Consider the following 18142-nt stretch of genomic DNA (forward strand, 5'->3'; position numbering starts at 1 on the left):
GTCTCAGATTTGTGAACTGACTAATGTCTTGGAACTTGAAGTGGAGCTATGAATCTACAATGGAGATTTACATCAAGACTCGGCTCATTGGACCTAGTGTTTTGTTTTTATATCACTCAAGTTTGATCTTAAGGTTAGCTGATTTATGTTTTTTTTTAAAGATTATATTTGTTTATTTTAGAAAAAGAGGGTGAGCAGGGGAGGAGCAGAGGGAGAGGAAGATAATCTCCAGCAGACTCCACACTGAGCGTGAAGCCTGACTTGAGGCCCTTACCATGACCCTGAGATCATGACCTGAGCCGAAACCAAGAATCAGATGCTTAACTGACTATGCCACCCAGGCACCCCATGGACTGCTAATTTATTGTACTGGCAAAGACTTGAGCAGTTAACTCCTGCCAAAGACCCGTGTGGGCCAGAGTTCAGATCTTAACTCTGACCTGATGTCTACTGCATGAGTATTCTGACTCTGACCTTGCCATGGGCCTTAAGAGCTACTATTTATCTACTTAAGCAATTTGCATATTGAATTGTTCACCTAGAAAACCAAAGATATTATTGTCCTAATTTTTCAGTTAAAGATCTATGGGGGTGGACATGAGTAAATCTGATAGTGAGCTTCTATAAACAATGAGGACAATGAGTGCAGTTCAGATCGTGCACAAGGTCGACAGGAGACTGTGAGCAGTACGTGTTTCAAAAAGCAAGAGAAAGCCTAGAGCCTCTGACAAAATAATTTGCATGAGAGGTATGCAAGTGAATGCCAGAAGTACTTCAATTATAGAATCAAAAGAGATAAAACTTTATCAACAAGTGAACCTGCACCACACTAAGAAGAGACATATTTTAGACTAACATAGTGCTGCAGAAGAGATGTAGAGGTCTGTAGCTTAGTTTTGTAGTAATTAGCCCTCATACAGTGGTAAACAGAAGGTTGATGTTTTATAAGCTGGAGTGGTGGCAATGATTGTAAGAAATAATGCATATCTTGCAAGTCACAAACTTCTGGAAATTAACCAAGTGACCTCTAGTGACAGCCAGGAGAATGTGCTGTCTTCACCAAGAAAACCTGTGACCTTCTTCCATAATGCTCTATATTTTCAAAGACCTTCATCTCTACAAACTTCAAGGCATGCTGTTTAGTGTTCACTGGAGCTTGTAATTATGTTACCTTGTCACCTTTACTTGCCAGCCCCTGACTTACGTAACTGTTAAATAATATTCTGTTAAAAAGGGAGGATTTGATATTTCTGAGAACAATAGGAAACAACTGAGGGAAATCTAGTAAAGGGGAGAAAACGATCCCAATGTATGTATTAATAAACATATTTTTGGCAAAGTGTATGAGGATGGATACCAGGTAGACACAAAAGGACTGAACATATGGAATTGTTTATTGAAAGAAGGAATAGACTTGAAAAAAATATTTAATGAGTTGATTTAGTTGATTTAATGAGTGATTGAAGTGGTGACAGTTTGAAAAGAGAGGAATCTAAGAGAGTTACCAGTTTACTCTGTCAAGTAGCTGGGATAATGGTGGTGACATTTCTCAAGATTGTGATTTAATAAATATGAAGAAAAACAACCCTTTTTTTCATTTGTTCTTTTTTTCCTCCTTTACAGTATCCACTGTGTGTTTGTTTCCATTCACACATACAGAAACCATTTTAGTGAGTGGGACAACTAAAGGAAGCTTTATTGAAGAGGAAGCTTAGTGAGAAGGAATCAGAATTCCGAGGAGAATAAAACAACTTTGACCAGAACATTGTCACTTGAAAATTTTGAGACCTCCTTGAGAAAGAACATGGGCAAAAAAGCCAGGGAATTTACGGGCTTTGAACACAAGGGATATATCATGGACCCTGGTAGCCCAGTGGGACACAGGGCTGGGAGAAGAAGACCCACCTCACCAGTATCTCATACCATTTACACCAACAGGACTGAAACATTTGATATTGCTGGAGCTATAATATCATAATATCACATAATATCATAATAACTTTACTGTCAGGTTCATGGGGGGTAGGAGCAATGGTGGATTCCCCAAACAGCATTGTAGACATCCTAGATGAGGAATGCTTGCATAATCCTTGTGATATCTGCAAGAGATAGGATAATTTAAGACATTTACAAAGGGTCTCTTGGTCTAATTCCAGGAAATATTTAGGGTATGAGATTGATATACAATGTGTAAAAATTTGGGAAAAAATAAGTCTAAAGGGAAACGAGGAATTCAGATTTAACCTGTAATATTAAGATAATAGCAGATAATAGCAGAGGAGACATTTAGTAGGTACAAGAATATATGGATCTGAATTTTAAAATGTTGGTTTAGGATAACAGCATAGAATAAAATACTTTTAGGGAATGATGATGGTTAGAACTACATATAGAGGTCATTCAACAGGGAGAATATGTAGGAAAAACAAAACAAAACAAAACAGATCCAAGATGGAGCTCTGAGGAACTTTGACATCACAATTTCCATAAATAGATTTGTCTAGCTATATTTCTTATAGATGATTTTGTAAAGTCATTTTTTTATTTTAAAGATTATTTATGATAGACATAGAGTGAGAGGCAGAGACACAGGAGGAGGGAGAGCAGGCCCATGCCGGGAGCCTGATGTGGGACTCGATCCCAGGACTCCAGGATCGTGCCCTGGGCCAAAGGCAGACGCTAAACCACTGAGCCACCCAGGGATCCCCTCTTATAGATGATTTTGATAGAATTGAGAATTTCTTATTTGAAGCATCGTTTCTTTATAAACATCAGTTAAGTTTCTAGCTACACCTTGTTCAGTTTTGTAATAATATGTGAGGTTCGCTTATAGTTATCCTTCATGTGTAATTGGTCATTATGAAATAAAAAGAAAGGATGCCCTACACAGAGATGTGTACATATCAGGGGTATGGGGTGGGGGGAGGGCTTCAGAACAGATGCTGAAGTGAGGATGAGCCAGCCATGAATCTAAATGCAAAAGGAATAAAACCACAGAACCATTAAGGAGTCTTTCTGGGGCCCTGGAATTCAGTGATTTAGTGCCTCCTTGAAAGTCTAGATCTGGGAAGGTCAAATAGAAATGGAGGTAGAGATCATATGTTATGATCTTTTTTTCCTTGTTTAATTTTCCTTCCATTGCCTATACCACTATCCCCCTGTCCCTGCACCATGTCTCTCTTTCTCTCTGGACATGCAAGAATACTCCTCACACTCAATCTCTCTCTCTGGGAGAGTTAGAGAATTCTGGGTGCTTAAACTGACTTTATATGATGATTCTCAAATTACAGCAAAGGCCTTCATATACCAGTTGACAGTTCTCTAAAATTAATTTAGCATAGGACAAAATTATTTTCTTTTTCAAGTAGAAGTAGGCTCAATACAAATATCTCTTGAGATGTGAACACAGGATTTAACAATATAGTTATATGTGAAGGCTAATATTAAAATGCAAATTTGACTCTAAGAAGTTTGCCAAAGAATAACCAAACAAGTTCTTTTGACATCTTCAAAACGATATAGCCATTTCCAGGTACGTTAGTGCCCACTGGCACTTCTAAGGAATATTAGGGAATCCTCTGAGAAAGGACACCAAATAAATTAACAATTCTTTATGAAGGCCACAGAAAATTTAGGACCATCTAAATATTAGGCATAACCCTAGTCTTTGGGCCAAGCAGTTCATTTAAACTTACTTAAGTTCTGAGAGATATGTAATGGACCACTTTGGCACTCCCAAGGAATATTTTGGAGATAATTTTCAACTGAAATATTTCAAAATGCAGAAAATCTGCATTTGAGTTTCTTTTTTGTGCATGGCCAAACATCCTACTATATTGGGAGAGATCTGTATCCAATTTCACATTCTGAAATACAAGCTATTAAATGACCAGAGCCTCGTCAGTTCTTTTTCCTCTCTGCCCCACTGTAGTTAATAAGTCAGTCCCTAGAGTCGGATGGACCACAGTTGTATTCTGGCCTCATCAATTGTTAATAGAATTAGTTTGCAAAAGTTGCCGGACTATTCTAAAGCTCAGATTCCCTGCCTATAAAATGGGAAGAAAACTTGTATCTTAAATGACTGCAGTGAAGTTCGAAACAAGTAAAATAGTCCAGCTCTTGCCATCCATGACAAACAATTAATATTACTTGTCATTGTCAACAATACATGCTATTCTCCTTTTATTTTCTATCTTTGCAACTTGCTCCAAGGATACTTTCACAGGTGGTATGACTATGAATTTGAGTACATGGAGAAAAAAATCTATAAACAAAGGGTAGAAAACAACTGAGGAAGATATGAACAGGAAAATGTCATAATGGGTGAAAATATGCAACGTGCAAAAAAAGCTATTCTTTTTTTATTAAAAATTAGACACATTTGAAATGACCTATATTATAAAATCTCCATGAAAGGTAGGAATAGTCAGGATGCCTGGGTGGCTCAGTGGTTGAGCATCTGCCTTTGGCTCAGGGTGTGATCCTAGTGTCCCAGGATTGAGTCTCACATAGGGCACACACAGAGAGCCTGCTTCTCCCTCCGCCTGTGTCACTGCCTCTCTCTGTGTTTCTCATGAATAAATAAGTAAAATCTTTTTTAAAAAAAAAGATAGGAATAGTCAATGATGACTGGAAACCAACTTTTAAAAACCTGTGATATCAAATTGATATAATTATGCTTTAAAATACATCATTATTCATATGTGTTAATGTGCAAATCTTTTACTATTTCTACTTCCTTTCCCATACCCGTGCCTTATTTCTACCATCTGAAAAGGAAATAATGCAATATTCTGTTTGTATTTTGGCATCCAGTCCAATTTCAAGACCTATGACGAAGAACTTTAAAATTAAAACAGAAAACTATCTCTTTCTTGTTTCTATTTTTGAGTGAACCAAAAGGGTATATTTTTAGTATATCTCATTTTATCAAAATCTTCTGCAGGACATTGATAATCCTAGCATACAGTCAGGCACAAAGACAGTTTGAAATAAATTATTATTATTATTTTTTATGTTCTATGATCCTTTGGGCATCATCTAAGAAATTGTCACCATGTGTCCTTTTTCATCAAAGTTGCATGCTTTATGCAAATGGTTTATAAAATTAGTCTAAAATAAGTCCTTTGGTAGAAATCATGATATTCTAGAAAGAATCTAGCATAGGAGGAAATTTTATATTCTCCTTTACCTGCCATTTAATACCTAGGATCTTCTATATCCATCATAGCCGTTATGTTTTTCCTTCCTGGCTGGTTGCCATTCAAGTGTGCCTCACAGAAAATTCTCATGCAGTTTCATTTTCTGTAGGAAGACACTATAAAATCTTTATCTTCAGCAACTAAATTCTCTTTTCAAAAGCTTGAATTATTTCCTCTTTTTTTTTTCCTTAGCTGTGCACCGTCTCCATAAGAGCAGTCAAACCTATCATAAAACACTTTGTTTATACCCATCAAAATACACTATCTAGAAGAAGTCATAACCTTGGCAAGTCTGCTCCCTTTTTGTTCTCTATTGTGTCTTCAGCTCAGGTTTTATGTTTTTCCCCTAAGGATCTACTATAACTTATCTTTTGTATTTTGTTTTCTTTTCTATTATTTAGAACTGGGTTACTATGGTTTGGCTGTTGGACCAGCAACATGCATATGGGGTTTTGCTTATTCTTAAAGGGTGAGTGCGGACAACATTCATCCTCTATTTGAGAGTTCTGAGATGATGAAACCTCAGTATCTTTTGCTGTCTTTGACATAATTTCTCTTATGTTTTCCTTGACATTATTTTACTTGCACTTTTTTAGTATCTTTGCCTTGTGATAACTATCTTACTCCATTAACCTCTCTGATTCTGCCGATCTGAGCATGTTTTGTTTGTACTACTGCAAAGGACGTCTTATCATTATCTGATCGTGTAATGATTCTTTTGTGTTTATCTTGTCTGTCATACTCTTCTTTCCCCCCATTGTTTGCATCCCTTGCTCCCTAGTTATCCTAATGTAAGCAGTGATGGCACGACAACTCTTTCTTGGTCTTGAATCTCAGGCTCATTATCTCTACTCTAGCTTTCCCTGCAAGAATAATCAACAGGAAGCAAAAATTTTAAGACATGCTGTTAAAATCAATTTAGTAAAAGCGAGGTTATGCTTCCAATAATTTTCTCAATATCTTGCTAATATCTCAGCTTGCCACTTCTATGTAAAACACAGGAATCTATATTTTATGAAAGAAGGAACATCGACTTTGTTGTAACTTTTAACAACTGACTCAATTTCTTCCTGCTTCTGATTTCATATCTCCCACATGAGATAATATAAGGCTGCTTAGGAAACTCTTTGAAATTAATTCAAATTCAATTCTGTGAAAAATTTGAGAGAGTTCAGAGGCAAATTGAGCTAATCTATTTCTTTGATTTGAAGGGAAATTTCTAGAACCTGGCCAAAGTAAACACTTCACTGAAAACTCTAATTAGATCAATATTGTTTTACGATTAATGAACTACTGCTTAAATGTACAGATTTATATTGTATCTTCCAAGTAACATTTGTTCTTTCTCGGGTTTGATATGAGATAAATTACCTCATTCATCAATTGAAAAGAGTTCAGATTCTTAATTTTAATGATGATTATTATGTTAAAGTGCAGAAAAAATTAAGGAAATCTATAAAAATAGTTTCCCATTTCCTTGCCTTTAACTATGTAACAACCTCAGTAATAACTTATTGCATATTTATTTTATTATAATTATAAAGTTTGATTTTAATGTATAAACTATGAAGGAAACTAAAAAGCATTTGCATTCTCACCAAATGCCACTGAATATTTATGACAGGAAATTAGAAGTCACATTAATTTCTCTCTCTATGCTGATTCTATCTGCAGTAATAACATGAATAATGCTCTTGAATTGAATGCTTTTATTAACTCTTACAATAATGACTAAAAATAACTGGCTCAATTGCAAGTGGAGTTTTCTATTAAGCTGAGTACTTGTTTATTTGTTTGGTTTCTTAAATTCATTCATTCATTCACCAGTTACTTACTGAACTCTGATCGTAAGCCAAACATTGAGAAAGAAAATGGGAATAGAAAAATATGTGAATATATTCCTCCACTCAAATCACTCATATTCTGTTGGGTAGACATGAACAGGCAAAAATCATACTGTAATGAATGTTCAAATGCCGGCATCATAGAAATGATATAATGTACCTCAAAGAAGTAGTGTTATTACAGAGAAGTTGATATCTGTCCTAGACTTCATTAAACAAATAGAATTTTACCAGATAAAAAAGAGTAATAGCACAGACCAAAGTAATGACACAGAGGTCTGAGACAATGTGGTAGATTTGAGTGCTGTAAGTACAAGCACCTACAACATGCATCCTGGAGTTTAGTAGAAGATGAGCCTGGAAAAGGAGCTTGAGATAATATTGTTCAAGGAATTGACTAGCATGATTAAAACATTTTGGCTCTTTTTCTGAAAATGAGAAGTCTGTAGGATATTGTCCAAATTCTCAGAAGGGCATACAGTACACTCAAGATTTGATTCCCTACAACCTCTTTGCCTAGTAGACTAGATTTACCAACAAGCAATTTCTATTTTAGTCATCTTTAACTGATTACAGTTCTCCAAAACATCTTTGGATTTACATATCCTGATTTCTATGATTGGAACATATTTTCCTACTCTATCTGGCCTTCCTTCACTTGACTAATCCTAGTTTTTCTTTAAAAAAGAAGGTTTTACACATCACACCTTCCATGAAAAGTTGACTAAATTTAGTAGATGGGTAGGTTTTCCAGTGAAATGCATTAGGCCCGAGGCAGAGTCCCAAGTCCCTGAAGGGGAATGACGGACTTGAGCTGGAAGAAAAGATAGTGACAAATAGGTAACACAAGGTCAGGACATTTGACCTTATGGCTTCCAAGACCTTAAGGCTGACAGATCCACAGTCACAGGTAGGAGCATGCACTTTCCTCTTCTACTTCTAACTCAGGGTAATGGCTAGGCTCATTATACCTGTGCATTCATTGCAGGTGCAGCCCTCCCACCACCAGGGAGAAAGGCTGACCTGAGAGTTTCCTGTAGGGTTAAAAATTCCCCACTCCCAGCATGTGGGAGGAGTTTCTCAAATGAAAGGAGCAAACTCCATTTGAAACCACCCCACTGTGTGTCTTAGCTTCTCCCAGCCCAGAGAGACTGAATAATAGCGAATTCCCAAACAATCTAGGGGCAGCTTTCACCTCCCCAAACCTGCCTGCTTTCCCACCTTGAGAGTGTACCTTTATTTTAAAAACTGCTTTGTGCTTGCTACTTTCCTTCTGGTTATCTTTATTCCAGTGCAGATCCCCATGAAAATCTTTTCATGGGGAAATCCAAGGACTGAGACATCCGTTCACACAATGCAGACTCTCACACTGGTAATAGATATTTTTGTGTTTTGTGACTATAACAGGTGTAACCAAGCTTCTGGAAGCTAAAGGTCACTCTCTGTGTTGTTTCATTTTCACAGACTTGCTGACAAATAAAATATTGTACACATATTTAAATATTTCATTAGCTATGACAGAAAAAAAGGTTAACATAAGCATTTTAGAAGTGAAAAGAAAGCCGAAATTACCAAGATCTTTTTCCTGTATGTCATAAATTGTAAAGGCCAGCATATTTTTTTTGGCTCACTTCCATTTCTGCTTCTTTTAAGGTTTAATTTTTTCCTTGTTTATTTTCTAAACTATTTCATTCATTTAAAATCTGGTATTTGTCTACAGTCTCAAATTTACACAAATTAAGGTCCATTCTATTGATGGGGAACAGAAATTGGGAGACAAAACTCTCCATGTGCACTCTTGTTTCAGCGTATGATTTTTCTATGAAAAGGACCCCCTTTAAAAGTGGAAAACTGCAAAATGTCGCTGTAGGAACTGCTTCCTTTTGATACAGCTATTTGAGAACTACAACTCTTGTTTTTCTTCATGTGTCCCTCTCTTTCTTTTTTTTTTTTTTAAATTTGATTTTATTTTGTAAGAACACTTAATATGAAATCTACTCTCTTCACTGTTAAATGTTTAACAAATGTTTAAATATGTAGCCCATTATTGCTGACTCTATGTACAATACTCTCTAGAGAATATTCATCTTGCTCAAATAAAACTTCATGCTTGTCAATTAGTAACTTGATGTTTCTGCCTCTCCCAGGCCCCCAGAAAGCACCATACTATTTTTTGATTCTATAAATTTGACCATTTAGATACTTTATATAAGTGAAATCATGCATTATTTATCTTTATGTAACTGGCTTATTTCACTTAGCATAATATCCACAAGTTATATCCATGTTGTTGCATTTTGCAGAATTTCCTTCTTTGGGGGGGCTGAATAGTATGCAAGTGTGTGTATATACCACACTTTCTTTATCCATTCATTGTCAGTGAACATTTAAGTTGTTTCCACATGTTGGCTATTGTGAGTAGTGCTGCAGTGAGCTAAGGATTGTTTATATCTTTCTGAGATCCTGATTTCAATTCTTTTGGATAAATATCCAGAAATGAGACAAACACAAATCATCATTAATAGATTTCACACAAGTGTTGAAATATTATTTTTTGAAAACATTAGGCTAGACAACATATTTTGCCATCCATAACCATTGAGTTATGCCATCCATAACTCATCCATAACCATTACTAATAATTACAAACCTTGGAAAGAGATCCATTAGAAAATAAAAAGTTAAAAGGTCCCTATTCAGAATGCATTTTGTAAAAAAAAAAAAAAAAGGATTTTTAAAAATTCTTTACTAACAAGCATTCTTGGCACTTCCTTTAAAAAAAAAAAAAGATTTATTTATTTATTTTGGAGAAAGAGAGAGCACAAGAGGAATGGGGAGAGGGAGAAGGAGAGAGAATCTTAAGCAGACTCCACGCTGAGCACAGAGCCTGACACTGGACTCAATCTCAGAACCCTGAGAATACAACCTGAGCTAAAACCAAGAGTCAGTTACTTAGCTGACTGCACTGCCCAGGCACCCCTTTGGTGCTTAAAAAAAAAATCTTAAATGTGACCATCTAACCTACTCTGGATTGAGGCAAATAATTGACATGTATTTTTTTTTTATTTGACATGCAACTAAAATCAAATGCATCATTAATAAGTGAGATATCATTTATTTTTTAAATTTTTATTAAGAATGTATCCTCGTATCTTTATAATTTTATTTAATTGTATCATTAGTTTCTTTAAAAATGTTTCTTTTAAAATTGCTATAATTTATCATGTATTTTTAGAAACAAATTAAATACATCATATCCTAATATTCTTTAATGGCAGAAGATAGTTACCTATTCTATAACTTGAAAATAAAATTGAAGAAGTGAAGTACTGCCTCATATATTTTCATCAGCTCAGTTAAGTGTTTTCTAAGTACAGTACTCTAGATCATAGAGTCAGGGTTTTTTTTAATACTAGCTTTAATTATTATGTGACTACTTAACAAAACATAATGATAACCATCTAATATATGTAATTCATGTAAATTGCATTCTGTGGTATATATGACCTTTCTAGAATAATGAAAAACTGGAGGGATATTGGTTATAAATATATTTTAGTTGTTTTTCCTCCAATTCATTTGGTTGCTGGTTTATTTTAAGTGCATAAGAGCCCATCATAAATATATATTTTATATTCCAGACTAATTAAAAGCAACTTTGAAATCTTGTGGTACTAAAATGGGTTTGAGTAAGTAAGTAAATAGCATAATTAAATACACAGATAAAATATTTTAGATGAAAATAAGATTCAATTGCTACATGGCCTTTACTTCCCCAGATCATTTCTTAGAGTAGTATTTTAATATGCAGTTGTTCATAATGTATAAATAGCAACTCCTGCAAACCCTTAAATTCATAGATATGCAAATCATCTTCTAAAGATACTCAAAAGCATTATTGACAAAGGGCAGTATCTCTTAACCATAAAATAAGACACGTATCTTTAACTAGGAAGAAAAATTCTCAGATATTGAAGAACACAGGACATCTTTAGGGGCCTAGTCCATGCAAAACACCATTTTTCTAAGGCTACCACTCTCTTGTAACACAGTAACACATTCTTTGCAGTATGAAGTTTCTGTCTCTGTTTTCTGCTTGCCCCACATTCCCCATTCTCTGTAGCATGCATTAGAGGCACACGGCTGAAAAATACACCAAATCAAAAAAATTACCTGACTTCTAATTTTTCTAATTATCTAGTGTGAAAGCAAAGAAGTGTGTGCCATTATCTGGGGTAAGTTTTGTTTTTCAGTAGTAAATGACTTTGAGAAACATGAAATGCTTGAAGAAATGGAGCCTGCTGATTCTCAAAGCACAGAGTAAAATGGATGGGGTGCTGATTAGAGGATTTTCTATATGACAGAGATTATCCTCAATTACCATTTGTAGAACAGTAGAACTATGTTTATTTTATAAGTATGCTGATGTTTCTTCATGTCTGTTTTTTTTTTTTCATCTTCTAATAAGCTGATGGAAACCATGAGTGAAAGCTACAAATACAAAAAAAGAAAAGAAAATTTAAAAGCCTAATTTGCCAATGCATTGCCATTTTCTAAAGCTACTTTTGTTTAAGGCAAACTGCAAGCAAATGGCAGGAGAAAACACTATTATACACTTAATATATTTTGCTTCACTAAATTAAATAATTTAAGATTGTTAAAGATACCAAGTATCACGTATGCTTCCATTAGCACAAACGAGATTTTAGGGTCACACACACACTGACTATGACTTCAAAGTATGGAAATTTTGACATCTCTATGTTTTGATTTGTCTGTCTTCTTAGCTGAATGGGATAGAAATTCATGCAAAACACTTAATGTAAATATCTCTCTCTCTCTCTCTCTTTCTCTCTTTTTCTTTTACCTGCAGTGCTGTATGCCACAGAAGTTAACCTTCCATATCTGACATCTTACATATAAAAAGCATACCGACTTTTACAAAGTGTAAGAGGAAAATATTGTCCAAGTCCTTAAGTAGGTCATGGAACCTAGTCAGCGAGCTGCTGCAGGTTTTGACAGCTGTTCCTGGCTGCAGCTCTGTTGTGTGTATAGGGGCTGCACCTCTCTCCGGATGCCAAGTAGCAGAGCAGCAGGGTGCTGATGGCAGTTAGCACTATGACAGTCAGCCAGCTTGGTACATTTCCCCAATTGGAGGGCTACTGTCTTCAAAAGTTAGCTTTGGGTACTGCTTTCTCTTATGTTTACAAGAAAACCACAGCCAAATGCCTTGCCTGCCCATCTGTGCCATATTAGACATCTGGACAAACTTGGCCCTTGTATGCACATCAACGTGACGGCTTGTAGATTTGTTTTGTCAACTCTCACAGACCACTCATCAAGATATGGTTCTCAAAGAAAATTCTCCTCACCTATATTTCTACGAAGCTCTTTGTCTTTGGATATATGACTCATAAATTGGATACATTACAAATGCTCAAGCAGCAGGATTATAGTGTGGAGCTTTTGGAAAAGTCTATTCGTTCTAAAAATTCCCTTGCTTACTCAATTTACTGATATTTAAGTACCTTCCTTTTGCCATTACATTAATTGTTGCAAACAATATCTCACTGCACTAATTTCCTATAGCTAGATGCAAAATACATAATGTAATTTTGGGGATGCCTGGGTGGCTCAGCGGTTAAGCATCTCCCTTTGGCTCAGGGCATGATCCCCAGATCCTAGGATCAAGTCCTGCATCAGGCTCCCTGCATGGAGCCCGAATCTCCCTCTGCCTGTGTCTCTGCCTCTCTCTCTCTCTCTCTCTCTTTCTCTCTCTCTCATGGATAAATAAATAAAATCTTTAAAAGTATACATATAATGTAATTTTGGGTGGAAATTCTTGAGGATGGGACTTTTGCCCCAAAGCTATTTTATGACATTTTACTAAGAAACATTTTTAAAAGAAACAGATAAATACTTACACTTCAGTTCAGTCTTGTCCCCTATTTTCTATCCCAAACCTCTCTCCCCATCACTATTCCTGTAACAGTCACCTATGACAATTGAAACATCTGGTTCTTATTTTAGGTTTTCTCTTAGTTTTCGTACTCCCTTCTATGTTGGTTTCCTATTGCCACTGAAACAAAGGCTGTACATTTAGTCACTGAAAATGACATGAAGTTATTATCTTATAGTTTTGTATTTCCGAAGTCCAAAATGGGTATCACTGAACTAAAATTAGGGTTTCAGTAGGGCTATATTCCTTTCCAGAGATTGAATGACAGGGCAGTCAGTTACTCACTCTTTTTAGCTTCTGGAAGCCACACACCTGACTCGGCAGGTGGCCATCTCTTTCTGTGTCTTCAAGAGGAGCAACAGCAGGTCAAGGTCTTCTGACTTCATGTCACTCTGGCCTCTTCTCCTGACTCTGTCTTTCATTTTAAAGAAGGAGGTGATAACATGGAGCCCACTGTAAGATAATTTCTTTATTTAAGGTCATCATTTAGCAATCATAATTCTCTCTGCAACCTTATTCCATTTTTCCACGTAACTTGGGGATTACATAAATTCTGGGGATTAAGACGTAGATATCTTGGTGTTGGAGTTCTGTTACACTGATTGTCATCTTTTTTGTCTACACTATTACTTCATATTATATTAATTATATATATAATATATATTATATAATATATATTATTATAGATTTTTCTTAGTGTGATGCTTCAAAATTTATTATGAGACTATTTGGAATTTCATCCCTAAACCTTCAGGTTAGGAAGATTTGGGGGGGGGTGCAATTTCAGTTTTTGAGACCCTCTCAATCTTTGCATTAGGCTGAGTGTGTGGTATTGCTGATGATATTGGGTATAAAATGGAGAAGGTGCTGCATGAAGGAAACACAGGCACTTCTGGTAATAATTAGAAAGTGAAGTAGATAAATGTATCAAGGGAACAAAGAGGAAAATAAAGGTTTCTGATTTGAGGGGAATTCCCACGATATATATAGGCTCTTTCTTTATAGTTTTCTTAGCATAATCACTTTTCACAGCTTTATGAATTTAGGTACTATTGTAGCACTCCATCCATTATATGTACATATTATGTGTGTGAGGAAAGATTATGTTCAATTCAAAAAAAAAAAAGTGTTCATTTAGAGTTTGTTCTGTTTAAAGCTTGCTAGCAGTTTCAAAGGATGGCAAGATGATAACACACAGCCACTGCTCTGCCCTCCAGAGAGAAGAGAGACACACAGCAAGGGAATCCCAATGGAGCAAATGAGGAGTGCGGTTGCTCTACAAAGGTAACACTTTTCTTTAGAAGGCTAAAATGTATGACAGTACTTTCTACCTTTAATCTTCCCAAGTCTCCCACAGGAAGAGAAACAGAAGAACTCCTGCATGAATAGTTCAGACTTCTATCATCTGGTTTGTCTTGCTGTTGGTTCTTTTCTTATCTTTTATTATGCTTCTTTCAGTCAGCATCTTCCTTGGTATTGAGATTAAGGTTCCACATTGTTGTTTTAGGTTTTGAGATGAGACTTCAACCCTTAAATTCTGGTCCTCATAATTGTTCACCCTGCCATTCATAGCTTGTCTACAGAAATATTACACCCTAGAGTGTTATAAACTCTTTGGTCTCTCAGTTCAGACATTTGACAGCTAAGAGTTCTGTGAGTTTCTTTGCTACTGACATCTTCCAATTGCCTGCCTTAGCCTGACGAGATTCTTTTCATTCCTATCACCCATTTCTGCTGGCAAATCCCTGGTTCTCATAGGGAATATCCCTAGAACATTATTTGTTTGTTTTCTCTACAGAATTCATGTTTTCACATTAATGGTAGTTCCTTATATCATGTCATGTTAAATGTCATGTTAAATGTGTCTTCACATGACACATTTAACAGTACAGTTGAAATAAAAAATTTGTTAGGAGAAACAAAGAATTCTAGTTCCACATTTCTTGCCTTTTCCTCTGATAGCATTCTCTTCCAAACTTAGTTATTGTATTGTATTACTGTGTATTTATTAGAGAAACAGAACCAATAGGAGATTGATCAAACAATTGACTGATTGTACTAATTAGCTCATGAGATTATAGAGCCTGAGAAATGCCAGCATCTGCCATCTACAAGCTGGAGAACAAGGAAAGTAAATAGTGTAACTCAGTCCACATCTGAAGAAGACCCGAAAACCAGAGGAGTTGATGGAGTAAGTCTGAGTCCAAAGGCCCAGCAGTTGAGGGGCACATGATATAAATTGTGATCTGAGTCCGATGGCCTGAGAATAGGACCTAAGATGTCCCAGCGCAGGAGAAGATGAGTATCTCAATTCAAGCAGGGAGAGGGAATTCAATTTTCCTTCACTTTTTCATTCTATTCAGATCCTCAATGATTGTATAATGCCCACTCATACTGGCAAAAGCAATCTTCTTTACTCAGTCAATTGATTCAAATGCTAATTTCTTCCAGAGGCATCCTCATAGATACATCCCTAAATGATGTTTTATCAGGTAGCTGGGCATCCTTCGGCCCAGGCAAATTGATGCATAAAATGAGCCATCAGAGTTATACATGTTAGATTCATTCCTAATGTTTTTTCAGTCATAAGGTTAATAAAATCTGTCCAAGAAAGTATGCGGTAGTTAGAGATTGAAGTTCAGCGCTAAATACTCACAGACCCATTTTGTCTTGACCCATTGTTATATTTCTTTCTTTCTCTTTTTACCAAAACTCCTGAAATGAATTTTCATTGTCCACTGTATCTAATTAATGTTCCCCTTCCCATTCTGTCTTGAACCATTTCCATTGGAATTCGAAACCCATCATTCCTATGAAACTCACCATAGTTCTAATCATAGTCACCCTTTTAGGTCTAATGGCTAGTTTTCAGATTTTATTTTATTTCACCTATTAGCAGCATTTGATATAGTCAGTCACTACTTTATCTTTCACACAATTTTCTTCATTTGAATTTTAACACTCAGTACAATCTTGGTTCCATAATACCTCAATGGCTTAATTCTCTTTTGTCTTTTAATGATTCTTCTTTTTCCCAAACTTGAAACATTGGAATTTTCTATGCTCATTTTCTCCATTATATACTGTCTATAGACCAACAGCTCCAATACTGATCTCTGTTTGTTTGACCTTCCTTCTGAACTAGGAGAGAGTCCCATATGAAAATGTAATAAACATTTCAAGGCTAACACAAACTTGAGCTCTTGATATCTGCCCCCAAATCCTTCTTCTCCTTCAGTATTTCTCATTTGAGTTAATGGCATTTTTTTTTCTTTAAAATTGCCCAAACTGAAAGAACTCAGAGCCATCCTTGATTATATTTTTTTTTTTATTTCTCCACATCTACTGCTTTACTAAACCTTATTATATACCTCTCATCATCTTGACTGTTGTTATCCCAATCTAAGTTACAATCTCCCCTTCTCTGGATTATGGAATGTCCTCTTAACTGACTTTACCACTTCTGCCTTGTTCTTCAATCTGTTTTTAATATAACATCTAAGAGTAAATCATATTTGTCCTGATAAAAAGTAAATCATGTGTTTATTATTCCATTCTTTAAAACCCTAAACCCTTCAATAGCTTTTTATCCCATTAAAAGTAAAAGCTAAAATCCTAATTATGGTTTACAAGGCCTTACAGGATCTGGGTCCCATTCCGCATCTTATCCCATACAGCATACTATTTCCTCATTCACTCTGTTCCAGCTGCACTGACTTCCTGCTGCTTTTTCAAACCACTGAGCTCTTCCCTTTGTAGGATCTTTCAATTCACTTTTTCCTTTTTCTGGAATTCGCTTCCACAAATACCAGCAAGGCTTTTTTCATCATGTGTGTATTTTATGAGCCTTTATATTGAAGAAAAGAAAGTTTAGATTTTTGCCTACTTAAAGTTTTTAAAAGTACTCATTATCTTTAATGTATTTTCTCTAACCTTATAGACTGCACAGTTTATCATCCTATTTCCTACTTTTTTTGTGTTCAGGGTGATAAATAAAAGATATAGGCTGGCATAGTGGTGAAGAACATGGTTGCTGAGTTAAGATCCCTGAGTCTGATTCCTTGATTGCTGTTGCTTAACAGTTGTGATACCTTGAGCAGGATATTCAGATGTCATCTGTTTAGATCATGAATAATCAGGAAGTTATTTTTAATGAAATTATAACTAATCGAATTTTGTTGTTGTTATTGTTTATGAATAATTAATCTAACTGAAGACTGAAGGAATTGAGTGGAGTAAAATATTTGAATAAAAAGACAATTAAATTGTTCTTGCAATAATCCTGGTGTTAGATGATGAATAGCTATGGTGTTATTAGGCATGATGACTTTATGAAATATGGAAGGGATAAAAAGTATATTTCATTACTGCTTTGTATAACAGGCTGGAGGAAACTGAACACTATTATACAATGGTGATTTGGTACATGAGTGCCTGAGAAAGTAAGCAAAACTAGAGTGAAGATGTTTTGAGGCCTGGGGAAGAGGTCAAGTGAGATGATTTAGTTATTTTGAAAATTTAAGTTGCGATGACAAAAAATTTCATAGGATATACCAAGCAGTCCCTAAAGCAAGAGTCCTTAAAGCAAGTCACACTTGAGAGAAAGATATCCTGGGCACCTGGGTGGCTCAGTGGTTGAGCATCTAACTTTGGCTCAGACGTGATTCCTGAGTCCTGGGAACCAGGATCGAGTTCCGCATTGGGCTCCCTGCGTGGAGCCTGCTTCTCTCTCTGCCTGTGTCTCTGCCTCTCTCTCTCTCTCTCTCTCATGAATAAATAAATAAAATCTTTAAAAAAAAGAAAAAAAAGATATCTTGGTAAGATGCTAAAGCTTTAAGTCGGGATATAATTTTTAACCAAAGTTCATCTAGAAGGAACTGTTCTCATCTATCAGTGTTTTCCTCATTATAACCCTTACTACATTTTTTCTTAAGAAATTACTCTTTTCTCTCTGATCATGACAGTGTTAGATCCATTTTCTGTATTTTCTGTGATGCCTTTTACATTTTGTCACAGATATTATGAAGAAACTGATAAGTATTAATTATAGGAATCCAGAAATTTTGGAGTAGTTTTGGTTTATAGCTACCAAGAGAAATAGCAACAAAGGATCAAAGACATCCAGGCTACAACGGAAT

Source organism: Canis aureus, chromosome 14 (assembly GCF_053574225.1).
Source record: "Canis aureus isolate CA01 chromosome 14, VMU_Caureus_v.1.0, whole genome shotgun sequence".
Classification (NCBI taxonomy): domain Eukaryota; kingdom Metazoa; phylum Chordata; class Mammalia; order Carnivora; family Canidae; genus Canis; species Canis aureus.